The sequence below is a fragment of the Scyliorhinus canicula genome, chromosome 10 (genome assembly GCF_902713615.1).
Source record: "Scyliorhinus canicula chromosome 10, sScyCan1.1, whole genome shotgun sequence".
Lineage (NCBI taxonomy): Eukaryota > Metazoa > Chordata > Chondrichthyes > Carcharhiniformes > Scyliorhinidae > Scyliorhinus > Scyliorhinus canicula.
In genome coordinates this window covers 68,119,517-68,132,009 of record NC_052155.1, presented here as the reverse complement: position 1 = coordinate 68,132,009, position 12,493 = coordinate 68,119,517, and positions in this window count along the sequence as shown.

The following is a 12,493-nucleotide window of genomic DNA, read 5'->3' as shown; positions in this document are numbered from 1 at the left end:
CCAACGGGGTTAAACATATTGGAACGCCGCTATACCATCCATCCTGCAATGGCCTGGCTGAACAGGCGGTCCAAAAGTTTAAATGTGGCAGGAAGGAATAGATTGTTTTTTCTCTAGGCAAATGTTTTTTAATTTATTTTTCTCCCAGAACCCATTTTTGCCAACTGGCCAATCTTCGGGATCCATGCCAGTTGACCTTTGTGAACCAGGCTGCCTGAACATCATGACCCACACTGGCCAGCTTTCGTGGCACACACCATGTTCGCTTATCCTTAATGCGAAAGGAGAGCCTGCTTGGTCCTCACAATCTCACTCCAATTGGGTTCACAAGAGGAAAGGGCAATGCACATATTATGTGTAGAGTTCATCTGGTTCCTTTGTGCCTTCTTCATCTTTGTGAGAACTGAAAATCCTACCTCACACATGCAGGCCGTCGTGAAGGGCAATACCAATAAAATGCTTGTTTTACTCAACACTGGATATGCATGGGAGATGTTACTCCAGAAGGCAGACAGCCTCATAGACTTTTGGCATGCTTTTAATGTGCTATCACAAGTCGGGTACAGCAGCTTAGTCTTTTCATTTGGAGTCAGCTGTAAATTAATAACTGGGCAGCACGGTAGCACAAGTGATTAGCACTGTGGCTTCACAGTGCCAGGGTCCCAGGTTCAATTCCCCGGTGGGTCACTGTCTGTGCGGAGTCTGCACGTTCTCCCCGTGTCTGCGTGGGTTTCCTCCGGGTGCTCCGGTTTCCTCCCAAAGTCCAAAGATGTACAGGTTAGGTGGACTGGCCATGATAAATTGCCCTTAGTGACCAACAAGGTTAGAAGGGGTTATTGGGTTACAGGGATAGGGTGAATGTGAGGGCTTAAGTGGATCGGTGACTTGGTGGGCCGAATGGTCTCCTTCCGCACTGTATGTTCTATGTTCTATGACTTTGGGGTCTCAACCTCAAAAGACGTTTTCACCCACCACTTCTCTTTCAAAATCTGAAACTTCTGCTCTCATTTACCAGTGCTTCCCTGCAAATAGCACACATGGACTTTGAATCCTTATTTTCATCCTTATTTGCATTAGCACAATTGACAAAACTATATCTTTATACTGTTTTGTTCCCAAGTTAAGTTTCTTCTTTGTAAGAGGTTAATTTGATGCCCTGGAGCTCTGTATAGAGGCCCTGTCCTGAGCAGCGCTCTCCAGCAGATGCAGATGTAAGATCTTGGCCAGTCGATGCACTGCCTCCTTGTTTCTCTGGCCGTCTCTTACTTATAAGAAAATAATTAATCTTCACAGTTATCTTATCTTGCTTGCCAGCCCCTTGAAAATGGAATAAGCTCTCCTCAGTGATTTGGCGGCAACTGCATGTACATACAGTGCGCTAGGTGTCAAGTGTATGTGCAGGGTGTGTGACCTGCTCACTGCTGCTGGAAGACTGTACACAGCCTCAGTTCCTTCTTATTAAAAGGCATCCGTGGCCGCCATTCACAATAAAAATTCCAATCGCGGCCGTCAGACACTTCCCCCGTGGATCCCAGGAGTCATAGTGGGAAAGACTGGTTCTGTTTTGTTCAAGGTCAAGGCTAATTAGAAGTCTATAAGGAAGCACGTGGATCATCTTAGGAGCAGGGAACTCTCTCCTTTTGAAACAATTCTAGATGAGACAATGCTCCCAACATCCTTTGCGCTCATATCTGTGCTGGGGATTAAGTCCATGGGAAGCCCAAGCGTTATTCCCCTCAAGGATGGAGACTCAGGATCAGAAATAGAGACTGATATGACTGACCCTCAACCGGAGGTCAGCGTTGAAGAGGAGCCCCCATCAGTGGTCCTTCGATGCTCTGCCAGGGACCAATGATCCCCTATCCTCTTCATGCACTCCGAGCTGGCTCCACCGATGGTTGATCTGAGCAGTGTACCAAGATGAGAAGGAGGCTTCATTGTTTAGTGGGGCGGGATGTGATAACCCTCATGAGTACCATGGGGGATCACTAATCGATCTCCCCGTGGGATTTGTATAGTATGAGCATCCGTGGTAGCAGGCAAAGGCCAGCCCAGCTGGGATCTGTTAGTGAGCCCTTTAAATGCTGCTCCCAGATCCGGACCGGGAGTTCCGATAATCCCAGACTGGGATATTTGTGTTGTACGTCGCAGTGGCGGCTTTATCTTCTGAGTTAAAATAAACCTGTTTAGCTTCTTCTTCGTGTCTCCTGGATTACTACACTTTCACTCTCTGAACACCAGAACACCTGATGCACACATATCTGCTTTTCATGGCTACAAAAAGCACTTTGGTCTTTTTGTGCTTCTTTTTCAAGTTCTAGTTATCTCCAAGTAGCCATCCAAGAGCTGCACATATTGACCGTTCCCAACAACCATCTGACCTTCCCCAGCCACTTACATGAGCAAATCTTGAGGAAGGAAGATATAGTGAAAGTCAGATCGGGGTGTGAGAGAAGACTTGGCAGTTGCAGATCTGAAATGAAATGCTGCTTATTTTTGCACATTTTGCTTTCTTTATCTCTCTTGGGAGGGTATGTAGGGCTGTAGGGGGGTGATATATGGTGGGTAGTTAGGAAGTGTTTGTCATCATATTCATGTCATCCTGAATGTGGCAGGCTTGTTTGACCAGCTGGCCTTTCCCTGCCTGTCATTTCCAACTGTTTGTCTGAATCTCTTGGTGCCTGTTCTTGCTGCTTCCCAGCCATTAAGCCTACTTGTGACAGGAGGGGTAGGAACAGGTGAAAAGAAAACAAATAAAGGATGCTCTCAGAAAGGGTGAGCGCTTGTCACTTGATGCTGGGTGGTGAGGCGGAAGTCACTCTACGTAGGGTGGTCAGATAGAAAGAAACAAGATTTGATTAGGTGGATCAATTGAACAACAAAAATGCTCAATCATCATCTGGCATTACATAACTTGAGTATTGCTGAATGAAGGGACAAGCTGATGAAACTTTTTGTCTCACACCAATCAGGACAGATTTACAAGAATGCTAATGATCAAACAATAATTTAGACTATGTGGTAAGAGCATGTTGATTGGATGGCAGGTGAACCCTGATTGATAGAGGTGTGGAGAATGCACCAGGAACAGTTAACTGCCAAGATTTTATTTAACTGCAGCCTTAATTAAACTCAAAGAGAGCACCAATCTGACATGGTTTAAGATGGCAGTAGTACTGCCATCCACAGTTTAAGATCCAAAGTATAAGAATCTGAAATTCAAAATCTAAGGAAAGTGCAGGTTTGAGTTGGCAGAAGTGTCAGAAGACAAGGAGCTGATGGGCTAACCACAGAAGCTGAAACCCTGAAAAAGCTAATGAACCATGTCTTAATGGCACCTGATTCAGAGGATGAATCTGAAGGAATAATGCCAATCAACACCATTGTGGGTCATTAGAAAGCAGAATCAGTGATCAGCTTGAAGGATTATCCTCCGGATTGCCAGGTGTGGGTGCCTGTGAAACCTTAGCAGAGGTCGCCACAAATACTTAGTAAGCCAGCCACATCGGTGCTGTGTGAACAACTTTTCTCACTTTCGGATCAGATTGCAAATAAGAAGCAAGAAATATAATCTTTTGAGAATGTAAACACACTGGTCTGTCTAGGCAACCAGTTGAATTGTAGCAAGAAATAGAACCAAAGTTCTTATTAGATCCATAGGCAGGCTTTGAAATTAACTTTGTTTGCAGCTATATGAAGCCTACCAATTTTCCTTTGTAATTTGTACCTTTGGACATATGATTCAAAAGTTACTGATGTCCTCTCTATAGTTAGTGGTTCAGTGAATGAGTTTTTCTAAGTAATTCCATGTAATAATAAGAGCATCAGTGATAAGTAGACTTGAATAAATGAAGGGTGGGCTCAATAGAGTGAATACCTCTGCTGTGTTGTATTAATAATGTGGAGATGTCAGCGTTGGACTGGGGTGAGCACAGTGAGAAGTCTTACAACACCAAGTCTTACAACACCTGAGGAAGGAGCAGTGCTCCGAAAGCTAGTGATTTGAAACAAACCTGTTGGACTTTAACCTGGTGTTGTAAGGCTTCTTACTGTGCTGTATTAACTTGGTGCTATTACGATGGCGTAGCTCCTCCGTGAGACCTTTTTCCTGCTTGGTTGATCCGCTGTAACTACAAGGCTGGAAAAATAAATCTTTCTCAGAATATTATTTTCTTCAGAAATCTCATAAGAAAAAAAGAGCTTCCATCTACCTGAGAAGGCTTCAGGCCAATCCTGACACATTGCACACAGCAGCTCAGGCATTTCACAACAGTTTAAAGCAATTAACAACATTCTGAATTAAAAAAACACAATATTCTAAAAAAAGAATAAGTCAATTCACCCTATCTCCAATGTTAATAGATTTGTTAAATTTAACTAGTTCCAAGAACTGGATCTGATCTGCATCTTCACACAAACCAATCAGTCATGTATTGGCCATAAACTATCTGTGCACCAGGTTTCACTGTAATCTATCCATTAGCTTTTGAGATTTATTTGTTTAACGTCAAAAAGACTAACAGTGGCACAATCATTACCTCCGCCTAGCTTCAGCAGCAAGATAATGAGGTGGGCACCTTTTCTAGTTCTATGGTGCTGCGGGCAAACCCTGAGCCAGTTGGATTTGCAGGGATGATAATAATCTGGTGATATAAGCAACAAGATGACGCAGGAAAGGAGTGGGCAAGGAGATCTGTAACATTCCTGTGCTGGCATTTACACAAGCTTTTCATACATATATTTAAGCCCTTGTTCACTTTGTAAGAGCTATTTGAAAACTATCTTTTTAAAGTGTAACTACTCCGTCAAAACTCAATTTAATGAGAATTAATTTTAAGGGATTTTTGGAACAGAAACGGTCCATAACAAAGCCATGCCCTTCTCATTGCTTTCCTGGAGCAGACTCTTGCGAAAATGTCAAAGAGGTGTTGAATATTACAATAGCACTAGAGAGAACAGTTCACGTAGCAATGTGGGAATGAATCACATAATCCCTACAGTGCAGAAGGAGGCTATTCGACCCATTGAGTCTACACCAAATCTACCTATGCCCACTCCCCAACCCTCTCCCCATAATGCCACCTAAACTTTGGACACTAAGGGCAACTTAGCATGGCCAATCCATCTAACATGCACATCTTTGGACTGTGGGAGGAAACCGGAGAACCCGGAGAAAACCCACCCAGACACAGGGAGAATGTGCAGACTCCACACAGACAGTGACCCAAGGCCGGAATTGAACCAGGTCCCTGACGCTGTGAGACAGCAGTGCTGACCACTGTACCACAGTGTTGCGTCATATAAGGACCGTGTAATATAGGGACTTTTCCTAAAGATAATGTTCATTTAAATATGTTACTTGCTAAAATGATCAGGAATGACTCTTGGACAAATAGGCCACAGTAGAAACTCAGCTGATAGAAATACATATATAACTGCAGACTAAATAAACTTTGTGCAATTCTGTGATGTCCCAATCATTGAAAAGAACACATAAGAATAGCTCTAGGTTATTTGCACTGGACCATTTGTAGAGCCCAATACTGGCAAAGAAAAATATGCAACAAACAAGTTGGGTTAAGTATAAAGGAGCCAAAGAAAATAAAACAGTATTTCTTTACATATTACTTAATTTGAAAAAGACTTTTCTTGTTAGCGTCACACAGAATGCCCACAGCTATTCTGCTCGGAAGCTTCCTCAGCGTTTCTTTATAATCTGCGAATAAAGTGCACCTGCGGAGCTAATGGTCTGGATTTTGTGGTTGGTAGCTAAGGGCCGGCTCCATTGCACTTACATTTGTCCGATGAGCTTCTATAGCTTTTGCAGGGACACTTGAATTAGAAATCAGTTTCGGTGCCATGTCCTCTATAAGGATCAGTTTGAATAGGGACACTTGTATATCTTTTTGACTAATATTAATGAAGAACACTTAATGGATGAGGCAGTTGAAAAGAGGAAATTCCAGAATATTTAAATCAAGTTATATCGTAGGCGTAAAGCAAAATAAAGAGAGGGGAAGAAAGACGGTCTTAAGAGGGAGAAGTAGATTAAAGAGAGAGAAAAAGTGTTTTTAATTTTTAACTTTCATCAAAATAATTAATATTTAAAAAAATTATTTCCATATGGGGTTTGGACAACAAGACCTGCATTTAGTGTACATGCCTCCTTTTTCTTGATAAGGTGTGGGTGCAGTGTCATCTTGAACTGCTGCAGTCCATGGGATGAAGGTACTCCCACAGTGCTCTTAGGAAGGATATTCCAGGATTTTTATCAAGTAACAAAGGAAAAATGGAACATATGGTGTGCTAGCCTTTATCAGTAGGGGGATTGAGTTTCGGAGCCAGAAGGTCATGCTGCAATTGTACAATACTCTGGTGCGGCCACTCCTGGAGTACTGCGTGCAGTTCTGGTCACCACATTATAGGAAGGATGTGGAGCTTTGGAAAGGGTTCAGAGGAGATTTACTAGGATGTTGCCTGGTATGGAGGGAAGGTCTTATGAGGAAAGGCTCAGGGACTTGAGGTTGTTTTCATTAGAGAGGAGAAGGCTGAGAGGTGACTTAATAGAGACATATAAGACAGTCAGAGGGTTAGATAGGGTGGACAGTGAGAGTCTCTTTCCTCGGATGGTGATGACCAACACGAGGGGAGATAGCTTTAAATTGAGGGGTAGTAGATATAGGACAGATGTCAGAGGCAGTTTCTTTACTCAGAGAGTAGTAGGGGTGTGGAACGCCCTGCCTGCAACAGTAGTAGACTCGCCAACTTTAAGGACATTTAAGTGGTCACTGGATAGACATATGGATGAAAATGGAATAGTGTAGGTCAGATAGGCTTCAGATGGTTTCACAGGTCGGCGCAACATCGAGGGCCGAAGGGCCCGTACTGCGCTGTAGTGTTCTATGTTCTATGTTCTATATCCCAGTCAGAATGTATGTAACTTATAATAATATAATAATCTTTATTGTCACAAGTAGGCTTACATTAACACTGCAATGAAGTTACTGTGAAAAGCCCCTAGTCGCCACAGTCCGGCGACTTTCCGGGTACACAGCGGAGAATTCAGAATGTCTAAATTACCTGACAGCACGGGCGGGATTCTCTGACCACCCGCTGGGTCGGAGATTCGCCGTGGGCAGCATGAAACTCGCCCCTGCCGGGTGCCGATTTGGCGGGGGCAGGAATTGTGCCGCGTTGACTGCTGGCAGCAGCCCCCCTCTGATTTTCTGGCCCGAGATGGGCCGAGTGGCCGCCCGTTTTTTTTGCCGGTCCCACCGGTGTAAATTAGAGTAGGTCCTTACCAGCGGGACCTGGCGGTGTGGGCGGCCTCTGGGGTTCTCGGGGGGCGCGGGGGGAATCTGGCCCCGGGAGGTGTCCCCACGGTGGCCTGACCCACGATCGGGGCCCACCGATCCGCGGGCAGGCCTGTGCCGCTGGGGGCACTCTATTCCTCCACATCTGCTGGTGTGGTCCTCCGCCATGGCCGAAGCAGAGATGATCCCCCCCTACGCATGCACTGGGATGACGCCAGCACACACTGGTGCTCCCGCACATGCGCCAACTCACGTCGGCCAGCGGAAGACCTTCGGCACCGGTTGGCGTGGCGCCAAGCCCCTTCCCCGCCGGCTGGTGGGGCGCAATTCACTCCGGTACCGGCCCAGCCCCTCAAGGTGCGGAGGATTCCGCAACTTTGGGGCGGCCTGACGCCAGAGTGGTTCACATCACTCCTCGGCGCCGGGACCCCCTGCCCCGCCGTGTAGGGGAGAATCCCGCTGCACGTCTTTCAGGACTTGTGGGAGGAAACCGGAGCACCCGGAGGTAACCCATGCACGCACACAGGGAGAACATGCAGACTCAACACAGGCAGTGACCTAAGCCGGGAATCGAACCTGGGACCTTGGAGCTGTGAACTTGGAGGGGAACCTACAGGTGGTGATGTTCCCACACGTCTGCTGCCCTTGAGCATTGAGGTGGTAGAGATCACGGGTTTGTTAGAGGGACTGAACGTTTAAGGTCGTGAATGGAATGCAAAACAAGTGAATGAATTTATCCCTGATGGTGTCCAGCTACTTGTGTGTTGTTGAAGCAGCACTCATCCAGGCAAGTAGGAGGTATTCCTGACCTGTGTCTTATAGATGGTGGACAGCCTTTAGGGAGTCAGGAGGTGAATTATTCCCTGCAGAATTCCCAGCTTCTGATCAAATCATAGAATCAGCGTATCGTGTCTGCACTGACCCTCTGAAACATATCTTCTATTTTTTTTTTAAATGTTTAATAGACTTATTACATAAAAATCAACACAAACAAAAATAAAATAATGCAAAAAATGACAAGCAAGTAAAAAAAAACGCAACTCATAAATAACTTAAATACTAAAACTATGCTAAGCCCCCTAGCAGCTGATGGTGACTAGATCCTTAATTTTAGGTTTTGAGGAAGCGACCACACGAGAGCGTAAGGAAAATCAAACAAGGTATAATGAACACTTGCAAACTCTATACATACCACTCTTGAAAGGACTATCTGGGTGATCCTGCTCATTAAGGAAACTCTGCCCCATTAGCGAGACATTTCACATTCTTCAAGGGTCACAGGGAACCTGATCGCTCTGGTCCCATGACTCTTGTATAAGATATAACACTTAACAAAGGAAATAAATGGTTGTCATCTTAAGTATAACTTCTCCATTGACCCACTGATGGTAAATTTGATTTTCACCAAGAGTAGTAATAAAGTTAAGTTACCCAACCAAGTTGAGGAATTGGGTGGACTGGGGGACCATACAACCAAGCCATATTTGCCTCCTGGCTATCAGTGAGGCAAAGACGACAACATCCGACTCCACCGCAGACTGAATCACCAGCAAATCTGACACACCAAAAATGGCCACCAGCAGACAAGGGTCCAAATCCAAACAAAGTATCTCTGACATGGTGCTAAAAGAGAACGCCCAGAAGTCTATGGGTTTGGGACACGCACCTGTTGATTATAGGGGGGGGGACGGACTTCAACTGTGTGGTGGAACTGAAGGTTGACAGGTCGAGCCCTAAGTCAATGGGGAGGTTGAGGATGGCGAAGGAGTTTAATAATAATAAGAAGAATCTTTATTGTCACAAGTAGGCTTACATAAACACTGCAATGAAGTTTCGTGAAAAGCCCCGAGTCGCCAGATTTCTAGCGCCTTTTCGGTTACACAGAGGGAGAATTCAGAATGTTCAATTCACCTAACAAGCACGTCTTTCGGGACTTGTGGGAGGTAACCCGAGGCATCGGGGGAGTACTCCTTCTTCTTGCACGTGTATAAGGTGTACTCTAGAATTGATTTCTTGAGGTGAGTCAAAAAGTGCTGGTGGGGGTAGTGAGGGCAGTGTACACGGGAATCGTGATTTCAGATCACGCGTCGCACGAACAGAGGCCAGGATGGAGACTGGATTTGGGGCTATTGGTGGAAGGGGGTTCTCTGAGAAGGTGTGATCGGTGATCAGAGGTTATGTGTCGTTGAAACAGAATGGGGAAGTGTCAGCAGACACACTTTGAGAGGCATTGAAGGCTGTGGTCCTGAAAAGGTTATCTCATTCAAGGTGCACAGGGACAGGAGGAGGAGGGAGGAGTATGGACAGTTGTTGGATGAGATAGTCGAGGTGGACAGGAAATTTTCGATGGCTCCCACCAAGGATGGGTTGGTGGAGAGAAAGAGGTTACAAAGAGCAATACAGCACAGGAACTTACATCATAAACCTATCCCCAGGTCCATCACAATACCCCCAACATCGAAAGCCACCATCTTATTGATCAACACTGCCACACCCCTCGTCTTCATATCCAACCCCAAATGGAACATTTGCCCACCCAGCCCTTGTTCAGCCTGGTCTGGTTCTCCAACTTCCGATGCATCTCTTGTAAAAACACAACATCCACCTTCAGTCCCTTTAAATGTGTGAAAACACAAGACCTTTAAACCGGATCATTCAAAACCTGAACATTCCACATAGTCAACTGGCTCGGGTGGCTCCCCGCAATCCCCCTCACTGATCAGCCATAGCCCCTCTTTTGCCAGCTCTTCCAGGTTCATGCCTCGCTCACCCTCGGGCCCTCCCCAAGATGTCCGTCGCTATCTCCCCTTAACCAACTGTGCCACACCAACTCCATCCAAGGCAGCAACCCCCCTTCCCCACACCCCTCACCCCAATAAACAAAAATAAAGAAAACCCTACCACCCCCACTCCCTCAACAGATTTACCCCCCATTTCACTACCGTTAACTAGCCAACCAGCTAGCATGGTGGCTCCCAGTCAAGGCTGCCGCCTCAGCACCCCTCCGCCCCCGCCACCTTTCATCCACAATTCCCCACGAACAGTAAAACACACTTACCCAAGAGCACCCTATTTAAGCCCACGCCTCCACCCCATCCCCGTAACCCAGTAACCTCACCTAATCTTTGGACACTAAGGGGTGATGTGTTGGGTAAGCTGGGTCTATGTGGACTGCGTTTGATGCAGTGTGGAGGGAGACAGGCTTCCAACACTTGATGAGATGCAACACGATTTTATTTAACATCGAACTATATTACATGCTTAACTGTTGGTTGACACTATGCTGACTTGACTGGAGACCTGAGGCTAACCTGACCAGACTAACTGACTACCACATGGTGTTTGCACTGGCTGCTGCTCATGAGCTCTGACTGTCCTAGAGGCTGGATCCCGAGAGAGCAGGAAAACTGGTGCCCTCTGGCTTTATAGTGGTCGTGTCCTGTCTGGTGATTGGCTGCTGTGTTCTGTGTGCTCACTGGTCATCCTGTGTGTCAATCACTGCCTGTCTGCACTCCATCATATACATGAATGTATATTATGACAAGGGGCAATTTAGCATGGCCAATCCACCTAACCTGCACATCTTTGGGCTGTGGCAGGAAACTAGAGCACCCAGAGGTAACCCACAGAGACACAGGGAGAAAGTGCAAATTCCACACAGACAGTCAGCCGAGGCCAAAATTGAACCTGGGGCATTGGAGTTGTGAGGCAACAGTGTTAACGTTTGTGCCACTGGCCGCCCTTTTGAGGTCATTTTTAGGATTGTTCATTACGGCAAATGTGTTCCTAACGTAGCAACAAGACTGAAGCCATTGCACATTTGTCTTTGTGTCAAACAACCTTGGCGTTGGAACAAAGAATGTGAAAATGTTTATCAAAATGTCAAAGAAGTTTTAAAGTAGTCAGTTATTTGTCCATAACAATCCAAAGCTGAGGTTACCGCTTATTTGTAATGCATCACCCTAAAGGGGTTGGCGTAGTTGGCACATACATAATGCCCTTAGGATAGAAATGACCAATGGAATTTGCCTCTAGAACATTAACTAATGCTGAGTTGAACTATGCTCAACTAGAAAAAGAAGCTTTGAGCATCATTTTTGGAATAAGAAGGTTCCACCATTACCTTTACGGACGTCATTTTACACTTCTAACTGGCCACTGACCCTGATATACAATCTTTGGGCTGAAGAAGGGAATTTCTTCTTTAGCAGCTAGTCGATTGTAAAGAAGGTATTTGATCTTGACAGCACATGAGTATCACATCCAGTATCTTAAGTCAGAGCAGCACGCAAATGCAGACACATTATCTAGACTGCTGCTTCAAGTCAAATAAGATCTAGAAGTCAGACATGAATCTGATGAAAATTTTGTAAATATCTTATATCTCTCATGTTGAAAACATACCGGTAACTTCAAAGGTGTACAAAAACCAGTCCAGTGATGGGGAAGATTACGGATATGATCCAAAAAAGGCACTATAACAAATGAGCACCGAATGAATCCAGAATCATCACTCAGGGTCTTGAGTTGACAGCTCATAGTGGAATTTTGCTGTGGGGTATTCGAGTTACAAGTCCGCCTGGTCTGCGAAACAGAATCCTTGAACATCTACATGTAGGGTGGTTAGGATGATATGGGTGGCACGGTACCACAGTGGTTAGCACCATTGCTTCACAGCACCAAAGTCTGCATGTTTTGCATGTTCCCTCTGTGTCTGCGTGGGTTTCGTCCGGGTGCACTGGTTTCCTCCCAAACATCCCGAAATACATGTCTGTTAGGTGATTTAGACATTCTGAATTCTCCCTCAGTGTACTTGAACAAGTGCTGGAGTGTGGCGACTAGAGGATTTTCACAGTAACTTCATTGCAGTGTTAATATAAGCTTACCTGTGACAATAGTAAAGATTATTTTTATTATTATGAGGGAGTTGGCACGCAGCTACTTTTGATGGCTGGAATTAGATAGCCAAATTGAGAAGAAGGTGGGTCTATGCCAATCCTGTGCTACATTAAGGAACACTCCACCTCTGCAACCTTTGCACTTATGGGAATGGCCTACACAGCCATGGTAGAGAATTCATATTGACTATGCTGGGCCAATCGAAGGACATATGTTCCTAGTGATGGTTGATGCACACTCAAAGTGGACAGAAGTCACAATCATGAAGTTCACAATAACCG